The following is a 16,959-nucleotide window of genomic DNA, read 5'->3' as shown; positions in this document are numbered from 1 at the left end:
ACCCCCCCCGCCCCCCCCCCCCCCCCAAAAACCCCAAACCCAAACAAACCAAAAACGGACATGGACCTGTTGGAGTGAGTCCAGAGGAGGGCCACAAAGATGCTCAGAGGGCTGGAGCACCTCTCCTATGAAGACAGGCTGAGAGGGTTGGGGTTGTTCAGCCTGGGGGAGAGAAGGCTCCAGGGAGACCTTACTGCAGCCTTCCAGTACCTAAAGGGGGCCTAGTGGAAAGCCAGAGAGGGACTTTTTACAAGGGCATGTAGTGATAGGACAAGGGGTAATGGCAGATTTAGATTAGATGTAAGGAAGAAGTTCTTCACTGTGAGGGTGGTGAGGCACTGGAACAGGTTGCCCAGAGAGGTTGTGGATGCCCCATCCCTGGACATGTTCAAGGCCAGGTTGGATGGGGCTTTGAGCAACCTGGTCTAGTGGAAGGTGTCCCTGGCCATGGAAGGGGGGTTGGAACTAGATGATCTTTAAGGTCCCTTCCAACCCAAACCATTCCATGATTCTATGATTCTAAAACCTTGGGCAACACCTCAAAGGAGACAAGGAACAGGTTTTGGGGATCTACAGACTGGACAGTAGGAAGCAAGTCCTCACAGAAGGCATTTCCAGACAAATGAAGAACAAAAAAGTGATTAAGAACAGAAAGCACAGGCTGACCAAGGGAAAATGGATCAACCTCTATGATGAAATAACAAACTCCATAGCTGAGGAAAGAGCAGCACATCTCATTTACTTTGGCTTTAACAGGATTTTTGACACATGCTCCTTTGGTATCCTTCTAGGCAAGCTGGGGAGATATGGTCTAGATGAAAGAGTGGAAAACTGATGGCACTATCAGACTCAAAAGACAGTGGTCAATGGTTCCAAGTTTAACGAACAGGTGGTTATAAGTCATGTTTTCAGGGGTTGATACTGTGGCAAATACCGCCTAATGTTTTCATTAACAACCTGGAAAGTGGCATGAAATGCATCTTCATCAAATTTCTGGATGACACCAAGTTTCGGAGAGTGGTAAACATGCTGGAGGGCAGGACTGCTACTAACTGGCATCACAGCCTGTCAGAAACAGACTGACAGAACTTCAACAAAGACAAATGCAAAGTTCTGCATGAGGGACAGGGTAACTCCATGCAAAAACATTAGCATGAACATGAACAGCACCTGGAACCATGTGCTGTGTTTATACATGTCAAACCAAGACCGTGCCCTAAAATTCAGAAAAAGGTGCAAAAATAATTACCTTGTTTTGTTGGTGTTTGCAGATATCAGCAAACTCTGTACAGTATAGACAGCTCCAAGGAATCGGTAAAATAGATAACATTGCAGTTGAATTGAACAGACACTCAACATGAGAGAAAATGGAAATACTATGAAGTACCTTGATGCAAAAAAAAAAAAAAAAAAAATTATAAGAAAAGCAACAGGCAGAAGTAAACAGATTTACAGTAGTGATATTAAGTTCCTCAAGGAACTATATGAGGTAAAGAGTAAATAATTGGAAACAATGCGTAAGACCGATGGGAGACAGGAGGGGAAAGAATATCTTGTACCAAGTAAAAAATGTTAAAAACATTAGTTTCACCAAGAGATACACTCATAGCAGGGGCAAAAGAACAAAACAATTAGAGAGTTTAAGGCTCTCATCCAAGAGATGGAAACTGTCAGGAGAATGCAGAACTGAAAGAAGCCCAGAAGAATAAGTATATAAAGGGAAAACACAGTGATCAACCACCACAGACAAAAACTACTGGAGAAAGCTGATGCCAGTTTTTTTTTCGTTTTTTTGTGTTTTTTTTTTTTTTTTTTTTTTTTCGTTTTTTTGTGTTTTTTTTTTTTAAATTTATATATATACACTGAATGCATCCGCAGGGTTCTGGCAGGTGCCCCTGGGAACCAAAGTACACGTTTGTGTGCATGTAACCCTGCCTCTGGGAGACGCATTTTTCACAAACTGCCAAAAGTGGAGTCTCTTTTCAATATGTATTTGACATCTTGTTGCCGGACAGCTTCAGTTTTTCTACGCCAACCTTGATAGCACTGAGAAGCTTTGCTACAGTTTTGGCAGAGGCACCAGTTAGTCTGTATACAGCTGCACCAAAGGACAACAAGAACGACAATGACCAGCTGCTTCTGGAAGAAGTTTTCTTGGATCAGCTTTGTTGGTGCAGCTCCATTTCTAGGTTCATGAAACAAGTGTCAGCTGCTGGAAGAGGATATTTCTGGAATGACCTGCAATGGCTGCAGAATTTCAAGGATGACAAAGGGGGGTTTTGTGGTTTTTTTGAGGTAATTCTGCTTATTATAAGGTTGTGAATCTTGAATTCAGCCAGCAAGGGCTTTTCCATGCTTAGGCACAAATGACGCATTGTATTAGTTGCACTGGTGAATCTGACAGAACCTAAAATCCCTTGTTGTCAACCCTGCTGCCAGACCTCTCAGTTCCTTAATGGACTGGAATGTAAATCTTCCTCTTATGTTTCGAAGAGTAGCTGCAGTTTTAACAACTTTAATACAAGCTGTTGTACAAGTTGCTTAATCCAAAAATCAACCTTGTAACAGCATCAGAACAGGCTCATTCCACATCATTAAAATATCATGCTACTAAAACAATTATCAGAAATATCCCATTTTTCTGGAGAAAAAACTCCCAGCAAGTTTAAGGCTTTATAACTCTGGCTGATAAAGTCTTTTAAAGGATAAATGGTTCATAGAAAAGAATACCTAAAGCAAATTTGGGAAACCAAAGGACACATGTTATGCATGATTAGAAAGCATGTTGTAAAGCAGTGTCCACCTTGATTAACACATCGAATCTGTATGATCAAGGGAGAATGTTGTTGCAAAGCCTGGAAAGCCCAAGAGATTCAGAGACTTCAAGAGCTGCTTGATTTAGTAAAGTGCCCCCTCCAAGATAACATTCATCAATGAAATATATACATTCTAATACAAATATTTAAGCTATGGAAAAGAAAACATAGAAAAATATAGTATTTTTATTTAACTTGATGTGAAGTATTTTAAGTATTCAGATTGTACTTTCCAGTGCATGGGCAGCAGCTTCTTTTACATGGATACAGATTTTTGAAATCTTACACTTCTTTGCGGTTCAATAATACAAGCATGGTAAGCGCATGTGAGATGTGGGAATTGTTTCTTATGAAACTTTTATTAAAAATTCGTTCCTTTAATGTTAATAAAGCCTTTGCTTTTCTAAGAATACAAGCAAAACCAAGTGTGAAGCATGTTTTCTGAGAGATAAATAAAGACAACACAAGAAACAGTAAAACAATTTTAAACTGGCAATTGTAAAACTATCCTCTGAATCTTTCAGTCTTAAAACTTGTTGAATTGATACTTTTCTCTGGGATTTTCAAATGGCTCCAGGATATATGAAGGTTAGAATTCCATGAAGTAACTCCTCCAACTTTGGTTACAGAATTGAAAAAGTAAGCTCCCAAAACATACTGGTTTGTCATCTAGTTGAAGAGGCATGTTTGGATGTCCTTGAAACAATTCCTGTTCTCTGTAAAAACAGTTCTGCAGGGCAAACACTACTAGATGAAAGAAGAAATCCTTGAGCTTGCTGTGTAGACCAAAGAAGCAGAAGTGTAGTAGGGAACTTTGCTGTAGCATTGCCTTCCAGCAAAACCGTTTCTTTAATACGAATTGTACGAAATCTTGGTATGATCCTTTTCTGTTCCATAGCCTTCTAAATCACGGCTAGTAGCAATATCCAGCTAACTAGCCACAGAGAAAGCCTTCTTTGCCAGCTTTTGTGTTGCCAGTTAATCCATTTTAAAACCCTGAGAGATCTTCTCCTAGGCTTCCTGAGGGTTTTATTCCAAACACCTTTCTGTTCTGTTCTTATCTTCTCAAAATTATAGGGGAAAATGCAAAAATGGTAATGAAAAGATTCATAAAAGGCAGCTTGGGGGTACAGTGAAATATTAGTGAAGTATTAAGTCCCAGCTACACTCATGGTATTTGAAATTCCTTCCACACAATTCATATTTGGAGCTTTCAGAAGGATAAGCCAGATTGCAATGGCTGAAAAAAAAACCCGAGTGGGTAGCGAAAATAAAAAGTGAGAAGTTTAAGCATTAGCAATGGCTTTGGCATCCTAAAAACATCAAGACTCCAATTCTGGAGAATGTGGTAGCAAATTACCAAATGAGTGCAGGATAGAATTCTGAAGATCAATATCTAATTTCTGGACAATATGGCATTATTTAGTGTGTATAATGAATGAAACACACTCTATTGGCATGAACTGTCAGCCATGTACAATAGACAAAAATGTGATGTCTCAAAAGACAAATATTTCTAATCTGTCTCTTCCTAACAACAAATACAAACAGATCTCCTGATACATTTCACCATCTTCTCAGTCCTTTTATCTTACCTAAAATTCTAAGTAGCAAAGAAATCCTTAGGCTTTCAGGAAGACCTTTACTATCAGAGTTGACAGGAATCCCACAGTCCCTGTTGCCTTCTCTTTCAGTACCATGCTAGTGTCTGATGGCCACATTTTACCCAAGCTCCTTATGCTGCTGAAATTTTTGGATCTTGTTCTTTGCTGTTTTGTAAGAAGATTTAACAGTGTAGCTTTTGATTCGGTACTGTGAGACATCGCGTTAGGTGATCTTAGTCAACAATTTAATAAAAATTTCAAATGCTCTTATGTACCATCCTTCTCCTTCTTCTTTGAACCTTCTCCTCTCCACAGAAAATAAAATAATAAATAATAAAGATCTGGGCTTTCTATATTAACACAGTGAGAGAGATAGATGCACAAGCACAGTACAATGCTACTGTGTAGTATACTGATGCCCATTTGTGGAGCGAGACACATGAATGCAATGATGCAGTGGTGTATAGGAAGGGTAGTGACATGCAGTCCAAGCTGTTCCAGAGAGCACACAGTACGTAAACAGATTAAGTCGGCCTGGAAGAAAGGATGCCAAACACATAGCATGGCACTTGCAGCAGTACCACTGGATCCACCTGAATAAGGGCACATGAATTGAACAGCAAACTTGCTGTATTTTCAGTGAGGTGCAGAAAATAAGCTATTTTGCCAGGTAATGCATTCCAAGGATTTGATTGTGTGAATGGAAATCATTTTGATGCACCACAACTGAGTAGAGGACTAATAATAGCCTCCTCCCTGTGAGCAGACAAAGCTCCTCTGTCACTATAGACAAACATTACACATTGTCAAAAAATTATCTCACCATTTTGCATTCACAGTTCAATTGCAATTGATCTTATGTTATATTTTATTTACACAAATGAAGTAATAAATTAAATTAATAAATACTTACATTAGTGTCACTCTTCTCCAAAACAACCTCTCTCGTCTCCCCACCCCCTTGGCTATCACTGAAGTTTAGAACACATTATAGTATTTCCATTTAACTCTATAGCTGGGAATATCTGCATGATAGTAATCTGCTAATATCGTATTTTTATAACAATAAAGGGAAAATTAAGTATTTTTCTCTTACAATAGCTGATTCTAAATATTTATGTTTATTTTTTAAATAAAATAAGGAAAAAGCTGACTGATAAGCACCAAAGTTTTATATTATAAGCTAAGGTATTATTAAATATTAAATTTAATATTATATATTAAATATATAATGTCTTATAAAACATTAAATAAAAGGTATATGTCCAATAGTTAGATACAGCTGCTGTCTCAAGAAGTATGTTAAACTTGATAAATTTTTACAAAGTACAAGAACGCAAAGATAAAAAGGTCTTACTTTTTTGTGATAATTTACCAAGTATCTGGTACGCAACTACAAAAATATTTTCCCAAGTTTTCAAAAGAATTCATGATTGCCTTCAAAGTACATGATTTTTTCCTGACCTTAAACATGACAGCTAAGCGTCAGCCAAAATTCACCATTGCTGTAACAATAATACGGAGGTGCTGCACATCTGATTTTGATGAAAATCTCTAGAAAATACCTTGTCATTAAATGTTGGACCCAAATCATTTATCTTCATGCTGAATGAGTTAAGTACAGAAATATACTATGTGTTGCATTTTTATTTCATTAGTTTTTAATAATGGCATCACTGCAGCCAGTACACAAGAAAATAAGGATTACCCTATCTCATAACAATAATGAACTTAGTGAGATCAACACATGAATGGAAGTTTTTGTATATCTAAAATAATATGATTACTTCATCTGGGCACACACCGAGTTAACAAAAAAATAAATTTAAAGGTATAGTATTCAGAAAAGCATACTACCTGCCAACTATTACTAGCATACCAGTAATCAGGGAAGTGAGATAAAGGAAATCTATATGGTAGTAGTGGTAATCATTAGATGATCATAGCAGAGTCTACAGTACTGCAACAATTTCTGGAATACATAAAAGTTCTACAACCTAACAGTGTCTCAAATCAAGACATGAAGAAATCTTAAATTAAGGAAACACCTCTCAGTTGAATTGCAGAGTTTCAAAACATCAGGTTTAGAATCACAGAATCATGGAATGGTTTGGGTTGGAAGGGACCTTAAAGATCATCTAGTTCCAACCCCCCTTCCATGGCCAGGGACACCTTCCACTAGACCAGGTTGCTCAAAGCCCCATCCAACCTGGCCTTGAACATGTCCAGGGATGGGGCATCCACAACCTCTCTGGGCAACCTGTTCCAGTGCCTCACCACCCTCACAGTGAAGAACTTCTTCCTTACATCTAATCTAAATCTGCCATTACCCCTTGTCCTATCACTACATGCCCTTGTACATGCTTTGTTTCCAGATATGTCTTTTACTGACGTGATTTCCTAAACAGACGCAACTATTTTGTAATAATGATTAGTAAAGTTGTTTGTCTGTCATGAGGAGAAAAAAAAAAAAAAAGTTGGAGAAATCACTGTGGAGTGATGATTAAATGCAAGAGATTTCATACTAGCCAAAAAATGACTGTCAAAGGATGACTACCAAACACGGTGAAAAGAATACAGAAATGAATAACAAGGAGACCAAGAAAGCACATAGAACATTGCTTTAGCTGCTTCCAGGGGCATCTATTCTGAACTGAAAAGCTGCATGCTGACTAGGAAAAAGAAATATATCAACATTTATTGTTAATAACACAGATTTTAAATACTTCTAACCACTATAGTTCTTGCATACATTGCTAATCAAAATTCATTTTTGAATAAGTACTTCAGGCTTTATTTCTAAGAAGTGACATATTCATACAAAATTGTGACAGAACCAAGCTTTACAGTGGTATGGTACAAGATAAAGGTTTCTGCACTAGATACTAAAGTTCATGATCAAATGTTGGTTATAGTCTTTTCAGTAAGTTTTTTAAAGTCTTTCTTCAGGAAAACTTTTACTGGAGAATTTTGAAAGTCTTTAGGTTTTGACTTCAAATTACTTCATTGAAAATTAATTTGTTCATGATTTCTTTCTTATTAGACTGTTGCCTGAGTAGCCAAAGATGTTTCATTACTAACATGGAGATTACAGGCTCCACCAGAATTTCAACTACCCCCAAGGACCTCTAAGGTCAGCTTCTTTTTACTGACCAGAAAACTGAGCTACACACTTGTTCATTTTATTTTAAGTACATAATTATGTTTCAAATGTTGAAAATAAGATAGGAATAGATGTAGGATATTTTAATTTTTTGTTAAGATGGAAAACGTGGAACATAGTCCCTTTACTAAGAGGTAACAGGGAACATCTGACATTCCCTGTAATACTCCCTCTCTCTCTTAGCAAGCATCTTCATTTGTTTCTCTTCATGCTCCCAAGAGCATGTACTATCAGTAACTGAAACAAAAAATTTTCAAACTCCTCATGGAAATAATGCGCACCAAGAAAATATGCTGACTTAGGTAAATTTGCTAAACATTATTTGGTTCAAGCAGACTTGGAAAAGAAGTCATTCCACCCCCAACAAATCCTAATCCCCTTCTCCAAACACAGTATTTATGGAGATCGATAAAACCTGAATGGACAACATGTAACCTCAAAAATGTTTGTTGAATACTCAGAAAATTTCTGGCTGCATAATCTTTAACGTGCTCTGGAAAGATGTATCCAAGAATCAGCAATACTCCCCACAGTTTTGATTAGTCCTAGGTGATCTCAGATGACATGAATTTCAAGTAGGCTATTGAAGAAAGTGAATGGTATGCTCATATTGAAGAAAGTGAAGGTATGCTCATATATTTTAGTACACCTGTTCTCACTTTTAAGCACAGAATGCCCCCAGATTTGAAGCCAGGAATGAACACCACCAAATGGCACTGAGTAGACTTCAGGTAGGATCTTACACCTTTCCATGAGTCCATTTTCCATGAATAGATGATTATGGTTTGGAATAGTTAATTATGGTTTGCTGGATTGATTTTAAGTTAATCAGTTCTGATGCCTACTGTTTTCATATGCAGGTTGTACGTTCAATTTGAAATTAGACAAGACTGATGGAAATCTTTGTTATATGGCACTTTTATACCAAATTATCCTGAAGCAGTTCTTTGCAGTGAGCACATGAAAAATCATTTGGTAGCCCTTTGTTAAAGTTTAGCTGAAATATGGATAATCAAAGAAGTGATTCTCATAACACCTCTCAGCACCCTGGTTTGGTTTTTCTCTGCAGTTGTGGTTTTCATGTTTTGATCCATGCAACACTGCTAGTGTACTGACTATGCCTGAGAGGTTGTGAAAAGTAACTGAAAAACCCCAAGCCTAGCATCAGTTAAGTTTTCTTCACAGAAAATGTTTTACATGGTAACTAGCTCTGCAGGGCTGGAGGCTAAATGGATAGGTGATTGGGAAGATAACAGCCATCTATCACAATCAAGTCAGGATCAAAGTCTATGACTTTCTTACACATGCGATTCAGAGGCTGAGTAACAAATTGCGTTAACATAACTGTAGTTGTGGCCTGTGGCTTTTAAACAGAACCACATATGGTTAGTATTTCAACTATTGCCAAATGACAAAGGCAAGGCTCCAAAATAGTCCATTAAAATAAATATTTTCCTTTAAATTTTTTTTCACAAAAGCAATTACACCTTTCAACTTCATAAATATAACAGGCTAAATTCCAATGAAATCGATAGTCTAGAATCTTGAATTTGGCCTGAAAACAATAAATTAAAGGCTGTTTTAGTCTACCAGCTTTGCCTGCATTAACATTTTTTTCTCTTACGAAGAAAAAATGTCCAAAACAACAATTTGTTTTGCCTCTGCTCTAATACAAAAAAAATTATTCAGTAGACTTTATTTGGTTTAAGAGTGTGAACCCCAGCTTCTGCTGGCACATAAGACAGACGCTGATCAAGAAAATGTTGTGGGTAGCATCATATTTTGTGCTATCTGTGAATCTAGATTGTACTAACGCTAATGTACTTGTCTAAGTGGAAAATATCAGCGCATGCATGATACTTACAGAAGCAAATTTTGTGAGACTTAGAAGTATAGGAAAATATATAAAATATGAGCAATTACATTAAGGTACTGCAAGTGAAGAAAAATGAAAACTTGTTGAGAATTAAAATAATCAGTACTGTTGAAGGTATATGTAATACATAAAACTCAGATGCCTATGGTTCTGAGGTAGACAGAATATTGTAATGCCGATAAGGAAAAAGATGAAGTTTCTAAAGAAGAAGCGCTGCAAATCATGGCATCCTCATAATCCATGTTGATTTTAAGTGTATTATTATTACCACAGTTACAGTAAGAGATGATTTAGTAAGATACTTCATTCCATACACCTGGAAGGGATAGAGAATATTACATGCCAATTGTAAGCAACTTATTTAGGTATAACAAAGGATATCTATTCTCTAAAGTGATGTTTAATTGATTAACATTGAAAGCAAAGGTTTTACAAGTTGTTTAACTGACCAGAAGAATTAATTTAATCAAAATAAGTTGCTTTTGTCCTAAAAAGTCGAATAATTGAGATAGAAAGTTAATTCTATTTGTACTCACAAACATTGTAGATTTTAGACTATTAAACATGCAATTCAAATTTTAATTCCTAGCTCCCAATTGGAGTTTTGGAGTTTAGAGTTGAAGAATTGGGGGGAGAGGCAGGGATGGGGGTTGGTGTTTTTTGTTTGTTTGTTTCCTTAATCTATAGACATTAGGTGAAGTTATTTTTAAATACTTTTTTGGAACACTAGATACCACAGCCTGCCCCCTGACTGTGTATAGGGGGGAATTACTAAAAGTAATCTTTACCATAGCATGTTTACATGGCATTTTCCCATGCATCCTAAAAAACAATTCATGTAAGCCATAAACCTGGGCTATAATATTGAAAATGAATGTCAACAGCTGCAAGAATTTTTTATAACATATGTAAATTGTCAAACATTCCTTTGTTTATACCTTAATTTTCTGTTTTTGTTCTGTAACTTCACACACTTTTTGTTTATGTAACTGTAGAGGTAGGTCTATTACTGTAAAGAAATCACTTCTTAAGCTTTTTTCTTTAAGAATAATACTAAAATGCGAACTATGTTCACTATTTTTTGTTTGTCGTATTAATGCGTTTGTCGAAGTTTACACAAGATATTGACAAAACCCAGAACTGGCCTGTGTTTTATGGTATTTATCTCAACATCACACTTCAGTTTTTGAATATAAGTTGCCAAGATTTCAATTGTTTAAACCAGTGGTTATACAAACATTATAGCAACCAAATGATTAGAAGACTGAATATATTTCAATGTTCTTTCTGTTTTAGAAATGACTGTATGTGAAAAATAAATAAAAGATGATGTTCTTGCAGCCACCCATTGGCACTTTTATGCAAATTCCTGCAAAATAAAGCATTTAAAAACAGACAACTTCATAAAATTCCTTATAGAAACAACAAACCAGTCTTCTGTATGGCATGTTTCTTCCAGTAAGTTAAGTATCATCAGTGATCAAGGGAGCACACACCTTGCTCACAGTGCAAAGAAGCATTCTACTTCAGCTGTTCTACTTCAGCTACCTCAGTTTAACACTTATTTGAAGGGTGAAGTGCAGTGGGGGGAAGACCAGAGTGAGACTATGTTCAACAGGCAAACTCTTCCCCTTCATTTTAGTAATGAAAGACTGCACTGAAGCTAAATACACGTGTGCATATGGGTGGCCACAGAGGTACTTTCACTGAATGGGTACAGTACACCAATACTGTATAATATTTTGTCACTTATTGTATACGTAGAATGACACTCAATACAGATTAAGCACATGTAAACATACCTAACAGTGTTATACACAAATCTATATGGAATTATGTACCTGTACTGAAATACACATTATATACATACATAAAATTTAAAATAAAAACAAAATTCCATGTGTTCCTTCCATATTTTTATTAGATATAAAACTTGTAAAAACAGAAGTCGTTCTATTAGCAAAACGTCTATTCTTTCCAACATCAAAGACTTTTTTTTTTTTTTCTTTTTTACTACCCTTCATCAGTCCACCTCTTTCACAGACAGGCTGGAGAGCAACTACACAGCAGTATAACACGATTCCTAAACCAGACTTGTTTTATTTACAGCAGTGAGTAGCGCACCAGTACATGTCTGCTTTTCATCAAGACGACCAAAAATATTTAGAACACAGAGTTATTAGGAACACTTGGCAACCGCAAGGCCACAATTAACAGTAATGAACACTTAAGAGCAGTCAGAGCCTACCACGTCAACACTCCAAGAAGCTACATGGTTTCAATAAGATACCTATGTGTGAGCAAACACATGAAAGCATGCCCTGCATTAACAGCAAATACAGGAGGATTGAACAAAGGCCAATGACAGGAGGTGTCCATTAAGAGTAAAGACTGCTCTAGCTGACGAACATCCCAGAGATCCAACCGGGACAGGTAGGTTTGTACCACTCTCCTTATCCCCGCGAGGGGGCTACTTGGTGTGACACTCTCATTTGGTGTCTGATGTTCTAGTGCTTCGGGTTGTGTCCAAAAGGCTATCACATTTTTATTAACCTATCTGTAAGCCAGATACGACCTGACTGAAATCAATGTAACCCAGACACAGACCAGCTGTCTGCAGTTTGGATAACATACCCTATATTTTTTTTCTAAAATGCCTACATTGCTACGTAAATGCTACGTAAAATCTGCTAAAATATGCCAAAAACTCTTCCAGATCATCACAGCTCCTCCCATACCTATTTCTGTTGCTGCTGTTTTGCTTCAAGGACCTTGGTTTCGGCTGTGCAATAGCCCTGTGAGACCGTGACTGCGGCGGTGGGCAGCAGGGGGCTGTGGGGTACCCTGGGCTGGTCACAGCCCCAGCTGGAAACCCCACTGTGAGCCCCAAAGCTGCAACCAGCCAGAGGAGCCAGCAGTGCTGCTGCTCACATGTATTTCTGCTTGTTCTTGTATTAAAAGCAATACCCCGCTATCATTTGATATTTGTAATAAAATATTAAGCAGAGGCCCTTAAAACCAGGCTGAATCCTGCTCTGATAAGGGCATAGAAACATAACGAATGCATAATCAATATCCCCACATCCTGCAGTCCAGAAAACGAGTTGTATCTATGGCAAGTTATATCAACAGAAAGGAGGACACTATCACATTTTTATTCTGGCAATTCTGGTCCTTTTTCACATTAGCAGCAAGAGGCCTGGGGCAAACCAGGGGATTCCCTACAACCAGGGCCCTCGAGATGTATGTTTGAGATGCACATTCATTCACACTCTGATCATAGCGGGACTTGGGGATAATTTTAACTTCTGTGTTACTACTGAGTTTATGTTTATGTGTATACTAGTATATATATTTCTCTATGTAGCTGACATAGTTATCTGTATCACCCTTGTGCCTTGTGTATGCACATGCATACGTGTATACATAGAGGGGAGGAGGAAGTGTGTGAACACAACATGTTCTGGTGAGAAGCTGAGAGGGAGGGAGGCTGAAGGCAGATGTAGGTATGGACAGCACGGCATGGGACTCTCATGACTGCTAATCCTTCTCTTTTCCTGTCTTTAAGTAGCAGCCTTGCACAATAGTTACAGAGGGCAGGTCCAAGCAGAAGTCACAAACGCTGTCAGATTACCAGAAGCAGGGTCTCGGAAGTCTGCAGGGAAATAGCAATTCAGGAAGTTCCCAGCCACACACGAGCTCATTCCTGAACACCTCTGCTGGCACAGCGCCAGTGTGAAAAGCAGCCTGGTTTTCTGCTGCCTGGTCATCAAAGAAATTCCTCACTAAAACCACAGAGGCAGTTCAACGCAACTTAAGACAACCACCTTGGTGGCTGGACACGCATGCAGAACCAGCCAGACACCTCTCTGTAGAGACCACTGCACAACCAAGCCTCCCTAAGTGATGCAGAAAGGAATTACTTGGACACTGCAACCTCCACAGGGAGAGTCCTGGCCCAGTGAAGAATGGCTACTGCTATGTCAAGGGGGTCATTTCCCTTGATACCTGCAGAGCAGGCAACTGTAGGCTGGTCTTCTAGCAGCAGTAATAAAGTTAAGAAGTCTGCAATGTTGAGTGACAGCAGCACGCATGTACCTACTTGGTGAATACGTACATACATAGACAATCCCACAGAGGAAGAAACTCTATTTTCTGGATTTTGTAAAAAGATGCCTGTGACTGGATTTTTCCTGGACTGTGTGGCTATCCAATGAGATTGAATGAATATAACAGTATGCTCCTCAGAGCAAAGAAAGGAAAAATAAAAACAGATGAGCAATACAATCTTTTACATTGTACTTCCATCTTTTTTCATAGAGAAATTTTGTGAGCGCCATCAGTTCAGCCATGTGCAATGACATTCTAGTATCTTGCAATTTCTTGGGAAAAAGACATCATCAGAAAGATTCAGAAATAGTAGCTTCTTTGAAGAACTTTAAGTTCTTTAAGTCCAGAACATTATAGGTGGACCCCTGAAAAGTCAGCAGGATAGAAAAAATGTTATTTCTGCTTTGGGGGTAATAAACCATGGACCAGAGAAATTATATGATGTGGCCATTATGATCAAAAAACCCCCCCAAAACCCAAACCTGCAGTGCAGTATGGAATTAAACCTGAAAGTTTCAAGTCCAAGCCTTAAACACTAGAATGTCCTTTCTCTCACTTAAATGATACCATGACTATGTCCAACACAATGAAAAAGATCAAATTGTTAATAACTGATGAATTAATAGAATTAAGTGTGGCCCTGTTAAACTCCCATGATTTCTCTTCATGATATATTTTCTATGCTTTAAAATACCTTAAAATATTTTCAAATACTGCTGTTCTTCAAACATTAATTCTGAGAGTCTCTACTTCCAGGAACGCAAGTCAAACTGAGTAACAAAAAGCAGGCCATGATATAAAAGTCTGAAAGGAGAGAAACCTACTATAATCCTCCAAAACAAAGATGTTTAGCAACATAAGTTTTCAACATAAAATACGAGAAATACTAGTTCATTTAACCTTTATATTGCCAAGAATTTGAATCATATGACACACACACACGGCTGATTTTCTCTCAGGAGTAATAAAATCTTTCTTGTTATTGGACAGTATTCACAAACCTCTGAAATCTGAGAACTGACTGACAATTTTTAAACTTTATCTGGTGGCAGAACATACTACAGAAGTTATTTCCATAAGAAAAATAAATTTAATATTATTTATAGAATGCCATTGTTTTTAATTCTGTATATTAAAGTTTCTTTCACAACAGACTGAAGGGGCCCTTATTAAACCAAAGCAATACAGAAGAGTCACAAGCAAAATTCTAGAGGCAAAATTAATCAACACTATCTTTCATCTGCTTTTGGTCACTGTTGGAAAACAGATGCATTAAATTTTTAAATTTGCCCTGGTTGCTACTAAGACTTCCTACAGTTGTTTTTCATACTGTATACTATAAGTATACTTTTAGAACACACAGTATACACTATTTGAAAGATACACATCTGCTTATTGCCACTATGGAAAGCCCTAGAGATCTATTAGAAATTATCTAAAACACTAAAACAATGAATAATTTGTCTATTATTAAAGATATTCTGTTACACTGGTACAATACATGCGTATTCATACAGACATGACATTGGAGCAAATCAGGGCCTAAAACATCATTGGTGACTTTGTAGGCTGTCAGATTAAATCACATCATTAGAAGACCCCACCCCTTTCCTACATCTAAAGAACAGAATTTTGAACGTATTTAACAGTTTTATGCACATTATTCCCACTCTAACCACATTTAGATTAAGTACTCCAGACGTCTGGGGCACATATGTTTTCCAATTTGACCCGCATTTGCCAAAGAAAAACATTAATATGCAGTTAAGCAATATTACTGACCAACATCTTGGAGAGGCAATGTTATATTGCTACATTGTAGTTTTGGAGTTTTTCTTTTTAAATTAAAAGTTTTATCTGTTCCAACTAGCAAAGGAAGCTAGTGCATAGTCCTCCACTATCTGAAGAGAATCTTTCCCCAGAAAAAAGTTTGTTTAGGAAGCCTTATTGTTACTGTTAAGTATTTTATGCAAATTATTTAGAATGTCTTTTTAATAAAAAAATTCTTTCTGATTATCAAATTCTCTCCACCTACAGGTGGGAGAAGGTACCATCCTCAGGCCTCTTCTTGCCTTTTCTGCCATTTTATCAAATTAGGTGCTACTATGTTTCAAAATACAGAATTCACTTGCTGCTGCCAGAGCAAAGTCAGAGAGACAATTAAAAATCTGGACAAGTCATGTTGTTTGTAACAGATTAATGGCAAAGCATGCAAATTGAGCCTTGAGATGGCTTTTGCCATTATTTCTTAATGAGTATTAAAAATACAATGTGTTGCTGGAAACATAATTACATAGAAGAAGTGTTTCTCTGGTAAAAAATAGGGTTTTTAGTTGCAAAAAAGTGAAGTAGTCTTTTTAGAAATGTCAGAGAAAAGCATTTCATTACAGAAAATTAAAGAGGAAAATATCTTTTAAAATAGGAATTTATGTGTAATTGCAAATTATTCTGAAGTAACCACAGCAGCAGATAGCAAACACCACAGAAATAGTTTCTAGAGAAATAATTTCACATTTTTCTCATTACAGTGCTATCTGTATGAATAAATTGTCAATCAATATATTAAGTTTTCACAACACTGTAGATGGTTTTTAACATTTAGTTACATAACATATGGAGCAGAACATAATGTTTCTGCTTTGCTATCACAGATCCTAATCACTACTGTACTACAGGTTGATTAAATGCTTGTCAGAGTATATTATTTGTCAGGGGAAAAATTCTGACTTAGGGCTTGACAATAATGGTTTTAGCAAGTGGCCAGTGACAACTCCCAGCAGAGAGTAAAGCAAATAACTGGGGACTTAATTGCTCTCATCAGAAGACATCTGCTCTAATCAATGAGCAATACAATCTCCATGTAGTTTTGATCTTCCTGCTATTAAGAACAGAAATACCTCTTTCATCTTCATTTCAGCAGCAGTAGATTGTCAATACTTCCCAGACACAAACAGACACAGTAAAGCATGTTTTTAAGTATTGTCTTACTGCATCATGCCTTACCTCAACTGTATTTGTAAAGCCACCTAAAGTCACCACAAGGCTTGACATGCAGCTCACTACCTGCTAAGTAAGGCAGATTAATATGAAGCTCTATTGTACTATTTCATAGATCACAGGCCTATTGAAAATTTGCAGTGAGGTCTTGCCCATTACCTTCAGACTGTAAATAGTCTAAAGAAGAATAGTTCAGAAGAATGCCACTCTTGGACTGAGAGACTCAAGCTGACAAACACCAGAGATCTCACTAGCCCAAGTTTTGCTGTCTCTAGAGAAATCAGTAAAATACCACCCTTCCTTTGTCCCAGTTGCAAAATAGCTAGCGATCAGATACTTGGGGAAATATAGCCTAAATAATTTTTTCACTAAAATAAAACAGCTATTAACAGG

The 16,959-nt window shown here is 37.2% G+C and overlaps 1 protein-coding gene across 1 annotated transcript in view; it reads right to left on the bottom strand.

Moving 5' to 3' along the window:
* SBF2 (SET binding factor 2) overlaps window positions 1-16,959 on the bottom strand; it is a 290,062-nt gene that overhangs the window by 94,958 nt on the left and 178,145 nt on the right. The window lies entirely within an intron of this gene.

This window comes from Haliaeetus leucocephalus, unplaced genomic scaffold (genome assembly GCF_000737465.1).
Source record: "Haliaeetus leucocephalus isolate CR32 unplaced genomic scaffold, Haliaeetus_leucocephalus-4.0 Scaffold173, whole genome shotgun sequence".
Taxonomy (NCBI): Eukaryota; Metazoa; Chordata; class Aves; order Accipitriformes; family Accipitridae; genus Haliaeetus; species Haliaeetus leucocephalus.
The sequence above is the reverse complement of the archived record's forward strand: the minus strand, read 5'-3'. Positions and strand labels throughout refer to the sequence as shown.